The sequence below is a fragment of the Prionailurus bengalensis genome, chromosome C2 (genome assembly GCF_016509475.1).
Source record: "Prionailurus bengalensis isolate Pbe53 chromosome C2, Fcat_Pben_1.1_paternal_pri, whole genome shotgun sequence".
NCBI lineage: Eukaryota > Metazoa > Chordata > Mammalia > Carnivora > Felidae > Prionailurus > Prionailurus bengalensis.
In genome coordinates, this window is record NC_057350.1 from 122677021 (window position 1) to 122693585 (window position 16565).

Genomic DNA, 16565 nt, shown 5'->3' on the forward strand with positions numbered 1-16565 from the left:
TCAGAGCAGAGCCATTCAGTGTGGGCCTCGAATTCACGAACCATGAGCCAAAATCACCAGTTGGTTACTTAACGGACAGCCACCCAGGCACACCTAGATGCATGGTTTTTAAAGGTTGAGCACTTTAGGTTGCTAAAGGTTTTTAAAGGTTGCTAATATTGAATGTTCATGTGTTATCCGGTCTGTGATTCTTATTCTATTTGCTACATACTGATATTAATCTCACACATCTCTGCCTGTCTGAATTGAAAATTAGCAGAGTCATTTTAATCTAGAAAATTCCACATATGAAATTTCATCTAACATGCATGAGTATATTTTGTAGGCACCCTTCTAATGGAAATACATGCCAAATGACCACTGGATTTAAAAAAGTATTTTTTAAATACATATTTTTGTTACAGCAAAATGCATATAACATAAAAGTTGTCACCTTAATAATTTTTAAATGTACAGTTCAAGAGTATTAAGTACATTCACCTTGTTGTACAACCATGATCACTATCTATCTCCAGAATTCTTTTCACCTTGCAAAACTGAAACTCTATACCCATTAAATAACTCCCCATTGCCCCCACTCCCCAGGCCCTGGCAACCACCATTCTACTTTCTGTCTCTATTAATCTGCCTACTCTAGGTCCCTCATATATGTGGAATCAAGCAGTTATTGTCCTTTTGTGAATGTGTGATTTTAATAATTAATTCAATATTTAATGAATACCTATAACATACCTCATTATAAACCATGTATATATGTGTGTAAGTATGTGTGTATATACACATGGTTTATAATATGCATATACACACACACACAAACACATTATGATTTCATAAAAACTAAGTTGTTTTTGGTTAAAGTACAATGCATAACTTCTTCAGCAATTAAAAATTCAAAGTACACCCTAAAATGACAATATGCTCCCATTAGTACATAAAAATGATAATATAAATTATTGGCAGAGTTGTGAAAAACAGATGTGCTGTGTAAATTGACCCAGACTTTTAGGAGAGCAGTAAGATATAGATAGTCATAGACAATAATATGTACCAACTGTTCCTTTTCTTCAACCAGTTTACTTACCTTTGGAGTATGTATCTCAAAGAAATGACTCAGAAGAAGGAAAAAGAAATCTATGCTGAGATGTTCACAGCTCCATTATTCATAATGGTCACAAGCTGGAAATTTCCAAATGCCCATCAATAAAGACAACAGACTAAAGTCTACTGTTAATACCAAGAAGTTTAAATATATACTGGGTTTCACACACCAATTACAAATATGCATTCCAGTACACCAAAAAAGTTAGAACGTGTTTTTAGTTGTTTATTTGGTGATTTTTTTTCTGTCTAATTGCTTAAGTATATGTTTTTTACATGCACAGTATATATATTGCATTAGGAATATTAAATTTCACAGGTAATTTCTACGTGGATAACAACAATGAAAAATATATATGACCCAAGCACTAATGAGAAGTAATTGGCCGGTTCTGGAAGTGACTGGGGTCTGACGGGCTGGGCATGAGTCAGCACGGCACTGCTGTTTTCATAGAAGCTGATATATAATTTGGGTGACCATATGTTCCGGTTTGCCCGGTACAGTCCCAGTTTACATCTGTTGCCCTGGCATCTTGTCTAGTTTTGCATTTGTCCAGACAAAAGGTCCTGTAGGCTCCTCTAAGGCCCAGGATATAGTCTCACTCATCTCTGTATCCAAACTAGGTACTTACTGCAGGGCCTCATCTGGGCATGCCCAACAAAATGTTTGTTAAGTAAACAATAGCAACGATGGTAACTGGATGTTTTCCATTCACTATCCAACCAATATTTATTGAGTCATGCCCTCCAGTGAGTTCTAGAGATACCAACACATATAATACCCGGCCTTTGCCCTTCAGGATTTACAGGCTGGTAGAGACAGGTCGAAAGGTCAACTCAATAAAGTAGGGTAAATGCCATAATGGGAGTATAAAACAAGCACAGAGAGGCCAGAAGGTGTGTGTGTGTGTGTGTGTGTGTGTGTGTATGTGTGTGTTGGGGATACTTCACTGAAGGGTGATAGCTGAGCTGAACCATGAGGGAAGAATCTGTCACACACAGAAAGCTAGCTAGCTAATAAGCATATGTGAGATATGAAGCCAGGAATAATGTGGGGAGCTTTAAGAAATTTGACATTTCTGGAATACAGGATCTGTGGGATGCAATGGTGGGAGGGGAGACCAGAGAGAGAGATGAGGATGAGATTGAGAAACACTGTATGCCAAAATAGCAAAAACTCATTCCCAGTCTCCCTTTTCCCTTCTATCCCTCTACTAGAGAGGCCAGAAGGCTAAGCACTCCATCTCCCAGCTTCCTTTGTACCTAGGGTGACCTTGTGCAAGGTCAAGGTGCTAAGGGTTGGGGAAGAGGGGGAATGAGCTTGCTTAGAAATACATAAAAGAGGGGCACCTGGGTGGCACAGTCAGTTGAGAATCCAACTCTTGATTTTGGCTCGGGTCAAGGTCTCAGGGTTGGGCTCCACACTGGGCATGGAGCCTGCTTGGCATTCTCTCTCTCCCTCTCTGGCTGCCCCTCCCCTGCTCATATGCTCTGTCTTGCTCTCGCTCTCGCTCTCTCAGAATAAACACATAAACATTTAAAAAAATATATAAAAGATGTAAGACAGATTAATAGATCAATAGAGGGATGGATAAATGGATAGACATGTGACAAAGTGAATCTAATAAAATATTGATGACATACAATGGAACATTGGCCTTAAAAGGAATGAAGTACTGATATATGCTACAACATGGATGAATCATGAAGACATTATGCCAAGTTAAAGAAGCCAAACACAAATGGCCACATATTGTATGTCTCCATGTGTATATAATGTCCAAAATAGGCAATTCCATGCAGCCAAGAAATGCATTAGTGGTTGCTTACGGTTGGGTGGGGGGTGGGGGGTGGCAGTGGAAGTGATGCTAAAGGGTAGGGGATTTCTTTCTGGGGTGAAGAAAAATTTCTAAAACTGTGATAATGCTTGCATGGCTCTATGAATATACTAAAACCCACTGACGTGTGTACTTTAAAATTTTTTTTTTCAACGTTTATTTATTTTTGGGACAGAGAGAGACAGAGCATGAACGGGGGAGGGGCAGAGAGAGGGAGACACAGAATCGGAAACAGGCTCCAGGCTCTGAGCCATCAGCCCAGAGCCTGACGCGGGGCTCGAACTCCGGGACCGCGAGATCGTGACCTGGCTGAAGTCGGACGCTTAACCGACTGCGCCACCCAGGCGCCCCCAACGTGTGTACTTTAAATGGGTCAGTTTTATGGCAGTTAAATTATATCTCAATAAAGCTGTTCCAAATGTCTACAGTAAAGGCTAGATAATGGGTATACAGGTTCTTGATGTGGAATTCTTTCCTACATGTTTGAAAGTTTTTATAAGAACATAGAGGGGAAAAAGGAGTGAAGGAAGGGGATGCAATGCCAGGCATTACTGGGTGGCTGCCGGTTCACCAGGCACAAGAGAATCTTCTGGAAGGGTTATAAAGAGGAACTGCAGGAGAGAGGGAAGGAGGGGGAATCCATCTGCCCAGCTCCCTCCCATCTCCTACTTCCACGAATCATGGATTCCCCAAATCTAACTGGTCTGTATTTCCAGATATGTCATCCAGACCTTTAGCAGCTGCCTAGAAACCAGGATTCACGTCGCACAGTATGATATTTCCTCCAATTCTAAAAGTAGAGGAGCAACTGGGCCTACAAGTGGAGCCAGGAGGGTGCTGTCCTAAACAGAGAGAAGAGACAGAGAGGGACTGTGAGAAGGTGTGTGAGGTTTGTGGGCCAGTATACAAACCTGATGAAATTTCTCAATGATGTACTTTGGTGGGGGGATTTTTCCATCTGTGATGCTGGTTACTGGTTGGCTGCTTAATCCAGAAACTAATGGCTGTCAGAATCTGGAAACTTTCTCATATTATTTCTTTGATCATTTTCTCCCTTCCATTTTCTTTCCTCTCTTGTTCTTTTTGGAAATCCTCGATGAATCCCCTATGTTTCTTATCTTTTGCTTTTATTTTCCATCTGTCTTTCCTTTCTTTCTTTTTCTTTCTTTCTTTCTTTCTTTCTTTCTTTCTTTCTTTCTTTCTTTCTTTCTTTTTCTTTCTCCCTCCCTTCTTCCTTCCCTTCCTCCTTTCTTTCTTTTCTTTTCTCTTCTTTTCCTTCTTTCTTTCCAGGACATTCCCTCTATTTTTTTCTCCAATTCTTCTTCTTTTTTAAAGTATTTTATTATGGGAAATTTCAAGCATACACAAAAGAGAGATGAGAATAATAAATCCAGTATAGGCTACACTCAGCTTTGACAATTATCAACAAATGGTCAATCTTGTTTCATCTCTTATCCCTGACCCACTCCTACTGCCCCAGACTATCCTCGACATCATATCACTTGTATTTCACTATGAATCTCTAAAAGATAAGGCCACTTAAAAAACAAACAATGCCAAAGCACTACAATACCATTATCTCATTTTAAAAATAGCAACAATTCTTTATCATTATCAAAATCTGGACATGCTTACACTTCTCCACTTGTCCTGTAAACCTGTCCTATAAATAGTTTGTTATACAAATAAGGTTAATACAGTGTAATTGCTTGGTATGTCTCATAAATTTTTGTGAATATATAAATACCTCATCTCTCTGCCTCCCAGTCCTCTGAAAGTTTTTGTTAGAAAAAGTGGCTAAACTATAGAGTATCCCAGGTGAGATTTTGCTGATAGCATCCCTGTGGTATCATTTAACATGTTCCTCTATCCTTAGTGTTTCCTATAAATTAATAGCTAGATCTAGAGGCTTAATCCTTCTACTGAAATTTCATTTCTGCAAATGTTTTTTATTAACATACAATTAACATAGAAAAATGTGCACAGATAGTAGATGTTCAGTTAAATAAATTTTGATAATTGAATATACCCATATAAGCACCACCCAAACAAGATATAGAATACTTTTATCCACCCAGAAAGTTCTCTTGTGTCTCTTTCTAGTCCATTCTCCTCCCTACTTTGCAGGCAACCACCTTCTGATTTCTGTCACCATAGATTAGTTTTGTCTGTTCTTGGATTTCATGTAAATGGAATTGTATGGTAGGTATTCTTTCGTGTCTGATTTTTCTTTTTTGACGTAATGTTTTGAGATTTATCCATGTTGTTCTGCAAACTTATTCATGATTTTTTTTTTATTTCCAAATGTCCTTTTCTTCTCTGAATGTTTCTTGTTTTCTAGCATTTGTTCTTGTTTCATGGATGCAGTATTTCCTCTTAAATCTCATATGATATTAATTATAAATAAAAAAATGTTCTATTCATTGCATTGTTTCTGCTCTCTATAAGCTTCTTTCTTCTGTTGGTTTTTGCATAGTCTTTCATTTTGGAAGGTTCTTTCAAATAATAAATGATCTTTGACTATTCATGTTTAAAGCTGACAAGCAGCTTGTCAAATGATGGGCTTCACCATAGGGTGATCCTGCCAAGCCATTTCAATGGGGACCCACCTGTGAGTATCCACAGACCTTTTGTGTTAGCATGCTCAGTTTCCCCAGACAGAGATGCTCCAATACCCCATCTGAAAGGGGTCAGCCTGCTTGCTCTCATTCTGAGAGCTAAGGTGTGGAGGGGATGGAGGGTCTCCCTGTACAAAGTATTTCACTCTCTACAACTCTCAGCTGAGCTATATGTTCCTGGGTCCAGCTTCTCTCTGGTTCAGTCTCTTCTGCTGGGGTTGGAGAGGCATGATGAAAGATTACAAACGACATCCAAGTGCAGTTTAGATGGTGGTGATTGGTAAATTCTACTTAGCAATACTGATTGTGAGCTTGCTGTGTGTGTGGCCCCCTTCCAATTAGCAGATTTCAGAGGTGAGTGACTGAAAGGATTAAAATAGCTAATCAGGACACCAGATAAACATCGGTTACTCAGTAGAAAGTATAGGGTGAAAGGAGAGAACATGCCTTGTCCTAAAACAAAGGATGTAAGACACAGGCTGGGGAGAAAATTGGAAATAATGTACAATACTTACTACGTGCTTATTACATGCTAAATATTTTCTCAAGTGCTTTACGTGAATTTCTCGTTTCACCTCTATGATAAACCTATGAGACAGAAACTATTTTATCTCCCATTTTACAGATTAGAAAACAGAACCACAGAGGGTTTAAATCTGACCTGGGGTCATCCACCCAGGATTCACACACAGGTCTGCACTCTGAACCACGACATTGCACTGCCTCTATGGAAGTAGGTGAGCTGGCTTTTTCAAACTCTTCCAAGTTCCCTTCAGATTTCTCTGCTCCCCTTAGAGTCCTCTCATTCCCTCTCTCTATCTATCAAGGACCAAGCCCTCATCTTGGTCCATTCTTGCTTAAGCTGCTTCCCTTCCCCTTTCCCCAACAAGCTCTTCATCCTTTGCCTGTATCTCTGCTCATCAGGCTTGGCTGGGCTGCTCCACACAAGCAACCTCTGCTAGGAGGTGGGGACCAGACCCTGAGCCATCCTCCAGGACCATCTTGCTCCCTCCCCAGGGAAGTAAGTGAAGAGTCGGCCCACCATCCTCACAGCACTACAGCCTCTTGGTATAATGGAAGGAGCACAGGACAGCATGCAGGGCAGCTTGAGATGCATTCCAAATAGTTTTCAGGACTATCTTTACCTCTTGGCCCTAAAGACAGAAAATGTCAGTGATGGAATTTTGAAGGGCACCACCTCCTTGAGGAGTGGAGGTATTTCACAGAGAAGAATGGAATTAGAGGCACACGCCAGACTCTGAGCACCCAAATTCCATCGCAGCCTCCAGCTGAAAAAATTAATTGCCTGCCCTTTATGCCATTTGTCTTCTGCATGTGAACTGCCTCCTCAGAGTGGGGTGGGAGGAGAGAATTAGCCAAGCAGCATGGGGCAGGGTCCAACCATGCTGACCTCTCACAGCTTAGTTTAACTCCTGCAGTTACAAAGGGCCCCCGCACATCAGTCTCTGTCATCAAAACAGTCGCTTTCAGTCCATGTGACCAGAACTGCCATTGCCAGGGCTATAGGGATCACCCAAGTGTCAGCAGCAACAAAACACTTAGTGGAGGTTTTGTGTATGTTTTTTGTTTTGTTTCCTCCCCCCCCCCTTTTTTTTTCTTTTGGTTTTACAATGCCTTTTGATGGACCTACATAGTCAAGACCTGGTCAGGCAAAACAAGGTATCCCCAGCATGGCAGGGCATCAAGCATCACACCGCACAGGGTTTAGGAAGCCAGTAATGATGCCTCCTTTATACTCCACCCTCCCCCCCCCCAGGGGGCAGCAAGAAGTGCATCTACTACAGTCAACACATGTGTACTGCTTAGGCCCATCAGGACCTCCTGACACCTACAGGTGTTGAAAGTTGGAGGGAGGTGCACACGCTAGTCTCAGATCAGGATCAGAGTCAGCCTGTCAGGACCTGTGCAGATGCCCCTTACATTACTCTTGCTGTTGGATGCTGGCTTCCACTGGCCCTGTAGCTGTCCTCACTCTTACCCTTGGGCCCATGGGAGCTGAGTGGCAGGGCCAGGCTGGGCAGTCCCAATGTGGCTCTGGACAGCAGTGGACTGTGACCCTGGCAGAGCTGAGAACAGGGAGGGGACTTTCAATGGGACTGAGAGGGCACAGTTCACAACTTAATAGTTCTGTGTATCCATAAAAAAAGGGTGTGTGTGCAAGTATGCCTGTGTACGTGCAGGTCCTTCAAGGTCAAAGTCACCAGTAAACCTCCAGCTCCCACTGAATCTGAAAAGTTGGCAAGCTTAAATTCCATCCTCAGAAGAAATGCCAGCGTCGTGCCCCTGGTGTGACCAGACCAGACTGGAGTTGATGACCGGGTGGGGAGAAATATGCAGAAAAGGAAGCTCTCTGGGTTTGTCGGTGGTGGCCCAGCAAACTGACCAGCAGAGAAAGAAACTGCCCGGGATGCTTCTTCCAACCCCCCCAACCCCAGCTCATCACAAACCAGATCCACTCGACAGCACAATCCAAACAGAAGAGGGAATCAGAATGTACATCTTTTGTTTGCCGTGGCAGGAGAACTGTTGAGCAGAGGAAAAAAACAAGCTGAGCTTAGCGCTATCAGCTGTTTCCTGGGGCTCTCTCCTTCCTTCCTCCGAGGGGGGCCCGGCCGCTTTGTTCTCGTTCCCAGCTGCTCCTCTGCGCCTTTAAGCGGTGGCCTTTGCAGACCTCAGAGGAATGCGGCCTGAGACCCCAGGGGATTCAGCTCCGAGGCTCTGCCTGCGTGCTCAGCCCCAGGCTGCAGCCTCCAGAGTGCCTGCTCTTGCACCTGGTCTGCTTTCTGCTGGCCACTTCCTAGGTGGGCAGCAGGAGCCTCACCAGAGGTGGCTTCCTGCTTTTTGTGACAGCCGAGGGAGGACACCTATTTCAGAGAGCCCCTGCAGGCGATCCAAAAGCGAGGTTTCTGCAATAATGCTTTCCACAGCTGTACAGCCTGGTGTCATTCTGCTGTGGTTCGGATTCCAGCTCTCTCACTTACTGGTCACCCCCTGCCTCACAGCTCTTACTTCATAGGACTGTGATGAGGATTAAAGCGTTAAGACCTACTGAATACCTCCCAAAAGCCTGGCACAGAGCAGAGCCTTAACAGGTGTTAGAGACCACAGTCACCAAGCCTGGGTTCCGGTTGTCTCAGGCAGGACAGCTACCCAAGAAGAAAGACTCCAAAACCTCTGAGACTACATCAGATTGAAATTCAGGGCCTGGCACACGGGCAGAGATCGATAGTCGCGATTCTTCCACTGGAGTGTGTTCTTCGGTGGCTCCACGTTCCCTAGTGGATCTCTCCGGCAGAGGGCTGAGGCCCATTTTCCATGGTGTCTCTAAGATGCTCAGAATGAAACCACAAGTGAGTACCATGTGACTGTGAGGAAGCAAGGCAACTACGTGCCTGATGGGCTCAGTCTACAGGGGAGCTTCGTGCCCCCGCCCCACTGCACCTGCTGCGGCCCCATAGTCCTGCTGGCTCTCTGTGCCTCTCAGAGAACAAAGCACAGGTGCAGAGGTCACCTGAGAAGCCCAGTGCCAACAGGTGAGGCAGAAACAATGCAACAGAAGGAATTGTGACTGAGGGGTCTGGTATTTGGCTTCTGGTAGGATAATCAGAACAATCATTTCTTGAGTACCTACTAAAGGTTTACCCTTTGCTAGGCTTTTATCTACCTTGTTTCTTAATCTTATCATTAAGCTTAAGAGGCAGACAGCCTGGGATCAAGTGCAGGGCTAAGCCAGCCTAAGTGGCATGTCTGTGCCAATTAGAAGAAGGCACCCTGCACAGCTTGGGTTGGCCCTCAGTCCTCAGCATCCCTATGGCCGAGTGCCCCACGTGAGGGGTCAGTCTGTGCACCGCAGCCACGGTAAGTGTCAGAACCAGGACTGACACACATACCCCTTCCATCTGGTTGACGCTGAGGATCATATTTCATCAGCTGCACCTGATCTGAATGGATCCTCTGGGCTGCCAACACGTGTCCACATCAACTTCCATGATGCAACTTTTTGGTTCCCCGCATGACAGTCCCCTCCTGCCGCCCCTGCAGACCTCCTGGCTCTCCTTCCTCACTTCCACAACTCACTGGACAATGTGTCTCCAGCGTCATCCAGTTCCCAGGTCCTCCTATTTACTGCCATCCCAACTCTCTCTTCCTGAGTGTCCTTCCAAGCCTGCTTTGTCATTTTCCTGCCTGAAAGCTTTCAATGGCTCCCCAGCACCCTAGGCCCTGAGTTCAAATGCCCTTGCCTGACTCCTCCAGCCCCCGAGGGCCTGACATCTGCTATACTCTCCAGTTGTACTCTCTGCACCCTTCCCACCCAGTGACTCCACACTCTGGGCAGCTGCAGAGTCGTTCTGTGCCTGAGCCCCGGGGCCTCTTGTTCAGGCCTTTAGCTCGGCAGGATTTTTCAACTGTGACAGCACAGACATTGTGGGCCAGATCATTCTTTGTGGTGAGGGCTGCGCTGTGCACTATAGGATGTTTAGCAGCATCCTTGGCCTCTACCCACCAGATGCCAGTAGCACTTCCCCCATCACAACAACCAAAATGCCTGTAGGGGTTGCCAAAAGTCCCCTGGGGGCCAGAATTGCCCTCAGTTGAGGACTCCTTTGCCCAGCCTTTACCCTTCCTCCTCACCTGCCTAGCTTGCTTGCCTTTAAGTCTCAACTCAGTTGTCATCACCTCCCGGAAGCCCTTCCCGACACCACAATCCAATGTCAGGCACCCGACTTGGACAACTTTGTTCACATGTTTTCTCACTGCCCTTTTACTTGTCAGTCTCCTCCCTGTCCTGGGGCTTTAGGAAGGCAAGCATTTGTGTGCCTGGTTCGCTATACTCAGGGTCCAAGTCTGTACCTGTGATACAACCTTACTTATAAATCACCCCTGACACCCCTCTTTCCCTTACACCCTTTCCAAATCACTGAGGCCTATTCATTCTGAAATCTCTTCCCAATTCATCCATTGTGCTCTGGCTCCACCAGAGCTGCTCTGTGATCTGAGCTGCTACCTTCTCTCATCTGGATTACAAATGACCATAATCCACCTGAATCCCCTCTGGTCGGTTCTTACTTCAGACTAATTTTCTTTTCTTTTCTTTTCTTTCCCTTTCTTTCTTTCTTTCTTAAATGTTTACTTTTGAGAAAGAGAGTTGAGTGGGGGAGGGGCACATAGACGAGAGAGCAAGAATCCAAAGTAGGCAGCACGCTGTCAGCACAGAGCCCCACCTGGGGCTCGAACTCACAAACTATGAGATCATGACCTGAGCCAAAGTCAGACGCTTACCACCCAGGTGCCCCCAGACTAATTTTTTCAAAACAGAAATCTAAGTATTTTGTTCCCTTGATTAAATCCTTTCATAGACTTACTGATACTTTTTTTTTTTTTAAGTAGGCTTCACACCCAGCATGGAGCCCAACGTGGGGCTTGAACTCAGGACTCTGAGATCAAGCCCTGAGCTGAGATCAAGCCCTGAGCTGAGATCAAGAGATACACAACCACTCAACTGACCGAACCACCCAGGTACCTCCTTTCTGATACTCTTAAGCAAAAAACTGGAGTCCTTAACATGGCCTGTAATGCCAGGTTTGGTGTGGCCCTTGACACCTCTCCGGCTTCATTTGAACCACATTTCCTCTTGCTTTGTCCTTTTCCTTTCTTGGCTTCCTTTTATTTCCCAAAAAGCAACAGGTCCCTTGCACTGGCGATCCGACCTGGAGTGGAGACCATGGTACTTTGGCCAGATCCCCTCTTCAGGTGTGGCTTCCACTCCTCCTGGGATCAAGGCCAGCCTTTAATGCCGTCCTGTGCCCAGCAGCAGCCCAGTGCTAGGGTTAAAAGTTGTACAGAGACTGTCTTGACCCATTATTGAATCTTTATCTTGTAAATTAAGTCCAATGAGACAATGAAGCATGTGTCTGCGGCGTGCAGCCTGGCTCACACACAGTCCTGTCTCCTGCCACATTTCTGCCTCCCAGTCGTGGGCTCCTGGTTGTCTCCTCCACTGTCTCTGCTCAGCAACTGTTGTGAGTCCCTGCCCCTGTGGAGGCCTGGACTCAGGTGCAGCATTGGGTTCAGGGTTGGGGTCAGGCACATGCTTCCTCAGGCCCAGCTAGTGGGTGGGGCCCTGAGGTCTAGGAGGGTCTTCCCTCACTCCTATCTCTCCAAGCCTGAGGGAATGTGACACTGAATAGCAAATAAAAAACCACCACAACTTGTTGAAAGATTGATCATGGAAGACTGGAGAAAGCTTTTTGCTGATATTTGAACGAGGGTCCTCCATTAGCAATTTGCAAGAAGCTTGGAACTTATATGGCCAACCCTGGCTGGGAGCATTGACTGCTGATGGCTCACAGCTGCACCTCACCCTGGGAACTGCCCTCCACCCCAGGCAACTGCCTAGCCCCAAGCTGCCCCCTGTAGCAGCAGGCCAAGGTCACTGACTGGCCCTTTAAGGGATCCCTAAAAGGTACGGCCTCTGAAGGGCCATCCCAACTCAAGCGTTGTTGAAGGATTGACTGAGGTCTTAGTTCCTTCCACTTCATTGTGGGTCAGCTTCTCCCTCTGCCAAGTCCTGCCTTCTTCATGCATACATCTCCTGAGAATGCACCTTAATAAGTCTTCCACATGGAAATGGGTCTGAGTCTGTTTCCAGGAAACCCAGCCCAAGACACTCTCCTAGGACTTTGCTGTGTGAATACCTATCTGTCCCTCTGATACCAGGTTACGTTGTATTTCCCTTATGGTTAACTCTCTGCCTCTCATGTGTTAAGTCAAATCCTCCTTGGAGATGCCCATGTACCACATCTTCACAGCATTTGTCATAATTGAAATTTTACATTCCTGTGAGTAATTATTAAGTTCTATCTTCCCCACTAGACTAAGTTCCATGAGGGCAGGAAATCATGTCCATTTTTTGCTCATCATTCTATCTCTTAGGTTTAGCACAGTCCTGGTGTGTGGGAAATGCTGGTACATATATGTTGAATGAAGGAGTGAGTGAATGAATGACTGCCTTTTGAATGAAGGGATGTTAAAAATAATTCTAAGACTATAACAAATATTTCTGAATGCCTTTCAACAGTGGTAAATACTTTGAAAATGGATTTGAAGTTCTGGTAGTGATCAAAAATTACTAGGAATTAATTTAGTTAATGATAGTGGTTGTAATTTTGGTGGAGACCAATGTGTGACCAAGAAATCACCAGAATTCCTCTCCTGTAAGGCTCTTACACTGTTTCTCAGAAGTAAATTCTCAAAGAGAAAAAATTTTGGAGCAGGGTCATAATGATTGTGAGGTATGTAGGTGTTAATTTTTTTTAACGTTTATTTATTTGTGAGAGAGCGCAAGCAGGTGAGGGGCAGAGAGAGGGGAACAGAGGATCCAAAGCAGGCTCTGTGCTGACAGCAGTGAGCTGGATGTGGGCTTCGAACTCTCAAACCGTGAGATCATGACCTGAGCTGAAGTCAGACGCTCCACCGACTGAGCCACCCAGACACCCCTGTGGGTGTTAATTTTGATGAAACACATTCTGAGATCTTTTAAAACTCCCTTATTCAGGGGCACCTGGGTGGCTCAGTCAGTTAAGCATTTGACTTTGGCTCAGGCCATGATCTCGCAGCTCATGGGTTTGAGCCCTGCGTCGGGCTCTGAGCTGACAGCTCAGAGCCTGAAGCCTGCTTTGGATTCTGTGTTACTGTTCCTCCCCTGCTCGTGCTCTCTCTCTCTCTCTTTCTCTCTCTCAAAAGTAAATAAGCATAAAATTTTTTTTAAATCACTTATTCAGTGTGTCTCTAGCATTGTATTTGGGACAAAAGAGACTTCAAAATAAATATAATGCCCAACCTCTGTCACCCATGATCCCCCTGAATATGAGGAGTTGGTCAGAAATGTCAGAGCAGGACAAGGTAACCAAATGTGTCAAAAGGTTTTGGTCACTGTTCTAATTTCATTCCCATTCCTGACAAAACAGCAAGTCTTAAAGACTCATGTTCCATAAAATCTGAAGGCCACTGTTCTCCACGTAGAATTCAGAAACTGAAAGTCTCTCTGCATGAGTCCCACTGCCCAATTTTCCTATTATATCTTCCTGAAGTCTCTAAAAAAGTGATATGAATTAGTTTTATTGTATGCATGTAGATGTCAGCTGAGAACAGGCAGGAGTGCTTATCACATTTATTAAAAATGCACACAGACAGTGGCTGGGACCATGTTTAGTTATATTGTGCCTATGTGTGGGAGGCTGGCTCTGAGACATTAGTCACATCATTCCCTGTGTAGGTGGGGGTGTTCCTTTTTGAAGTCTTCACTCTGGGAGTTCAAGTAGATTTGTGGTTGGTATCCACATCAGACCAGGCTGAGGAAGATATGCTAATGTCATCACATGTACTTATTCTGAGGTTTACTGAGAGAAAGCCTTTCATAGTATTAAAAACCATAGGCTCTATGTCCTGCCCTCTGTGTGAATTTAACGGAGTAGAAACAAAACTGTAAGTGCCCATGGGCGCCTGAGTGGCTCAGTCGGTTAAGCATTCAATTCTTGATTTTGGCTCAGATTTTGATCTCACTGTTGTGAAACCGAGCCTGAGTCAGGCTCTGTGCTGAGAATGGAGCCTGCTTAAGATTCTCTCTCTCCCTCTTCCTCGGCCCCTCTCCCCAACTCACGTGTGTACACAACATGCATGTGCATGCTGTCTCAAAATCAAAACCAAAACCAAAACCAAAATCTGTAAGTGCCCTCGAATCTGATGTACCCAGATTCATGTCACATATCAGCAATGTGACTTTGAGTGGGTAACTTAACCTCTCTGAATCTCAATTTCTCCATCTGTAAAATGGAGCTATTAATATTCCTACCTCACAGAATCTTCTGTGAGGGTCCCATCATCCCTTGATTAAGGGGTCAGAAGTCTTTCAAACTTTTCAAACCACGGAGGTAACAGCAGTTATTAGGGGCATCTACTGCTTTTTGCCTAGCTGACATCCATTTCTCATTCTTTTCCATCCTGATTTTCCTTTGGAGAACACATTCTCATGTTTAGATATGACAGACCTTCTCCCCGGCTCCTGGGAATAGCAGTGATTGCATCCTGGCCAGTAGAATTGGTTGTGCTTGGACATGTGACCTAAGTTGTCCATTGAGAGTCTTCACTGGGAAATGTGAAGGAATTTTTCTTAAAGAAGTGTTTTCTGTCCATGGGGTTGCTCAGTTGGTAGGGTATGTATGAAGATGGCCTCTATGGGGGGATCACCCGAGTGAGAGTGAGGCTAACGTGAAGGACAGCAGTGTGGGGAAACAGAGGGAGAGATCCCCAGGGACACTGCTCAGGCACCTGGATCAGGCCAGTCTTCTGAGCTTCTTAGTTATGAAAACTATTAATTTCACTTCTTAAGTAACTTCACTTTGTTCCATAAGAACCCTGACTGATAGTCCCATGAATCATAGTAACTATTCCATACGTTAATGTTTTGAATTTCCAAGTCTTTTCCTCCAAATAATTCAAAGACTTATCTCACAGACTCATAAAACTTGGGAGACGAAGGAGGCCCTTAGGCCTGCCTAAAATGGCAGACAGTAACTCAGTGACACAGCTGGGACAGGGATCCAGGTTTTATGCCTCCCAAGCCAGCACTCTTAAACATCCCTGCCTCTCCCGGTGTGTCTGCCTTGGCCTTTCTCACACCTGAGTGGAGACACCTGTGTGTTTCTTCCCTGGGGTGTCTCCCTCTGTTACCACATTTTAGGAGTGGTTCTGTGCTCACCTCATCCCGTCCACTGATGACAACCACATTTTAAGAGAAGTCAGTCCAGATATGGGTCGTGATGGAGCCCAGGTGAGAGGCCAGGGGCTGCTGAACTCTGGGCATATGACTACTCAGAGCCCAAAGCCTTTCCTCAACCTTCATTACCTCCTGTGTAGATCCTTCTAGTTGCTGCTTGTGGGGACCCAAACCCAGTCTCTTCTTCCTTTAATTCATCTTACATAGTGTCCAAAGCATCTTCCTAAAGGGTCACTCTGGTCATGCCACTTTCTTGTTGAAAAACCTTCAATGGCTCCCTATTGCCTATACAGCAATGTCCAAAGTGCTTTACCTAGCGTCCCCCAATAGCCTTAAAGGGACTGCGCCCTTCCAAGGATGCCTAGCTCCTACCTAGGGAAGAGTTACCCACTTGGAAGAATCAAGTCCAGAGTTTCAAATTCTGTTACAGCCTCACGTTCTATTATGATAGATGGTACACATTCTGAGCCCTATTAGAAAGGACAACATTGTCCTTCTAACAATGTCCAGCACCTTGCTAATATTCTTTATTCATTTTGATGCTATCATACAAAAATCTTTCCCCCAGTTACCTTCCTTTATTAGTTCATAGTTCAGGTCAGAAGTCTGGGCACAGCATGGCAAGGTTCTTTGATTATGATCTTACAAGACCAAAGTCAAGATGTCTGCTAGACTGTCTTCTTATCTGGTGCTCAGGATTCTCTTCCAAATTCAGACGGTTATGGAGCATGGAAAGGACCAAAATCTCAGAGATGTCGATCTCATCATCCTGCAGCTGTGGAATTAATGCCAGCACCACTAATCTCCACACTACTTGTTACATAAGGAAAATAAAGCCCTGTCTTGTTTAATTCACTGCTATTTGGGTTTTCTATGGTATGCTGCCGAGATCAACCTTAACTGATACAGCTCCCATGACTATGCCACTCCTAGCCCTCAACCTGCTTATTTAACCTCTTCAAGGCTCCTCTTCCACATCCCCTACACGTTCATGTTCCTCAGCTTCTATCCTTGCTCCTCTCCTCTTGGATGCTGCCCAAGTCACGATGACTCCAAATCCCAATATCTAGCCCAGACCTTTCTCCACAGTACCAGACCTATAGGTCTAAATGCCCAGGGAACATCTGGACCTGCCTGTCACATATACAACACAATCACCGCTGAACTTGCCAGCTTTCCAACAGTTTTACTCCTCTATGCAGTCATTGGAGCTAG

General features: G+C 44.9%; 1 protein-coding gene across 1 annotated transcript in view; it reads right to left on the minus strand.

Annotated features, from left to right (window-relative positions):
• GRK7 (G protein-coupled receptor kinase 7) overlaps window positions 1-16565 on the minus strand; it is a 29490-nt gene that overhangs the window by 8365 nt on the left and 4560 nt on the right. The gene's annotated exons all lie outside the window — the stretch shown is intronic.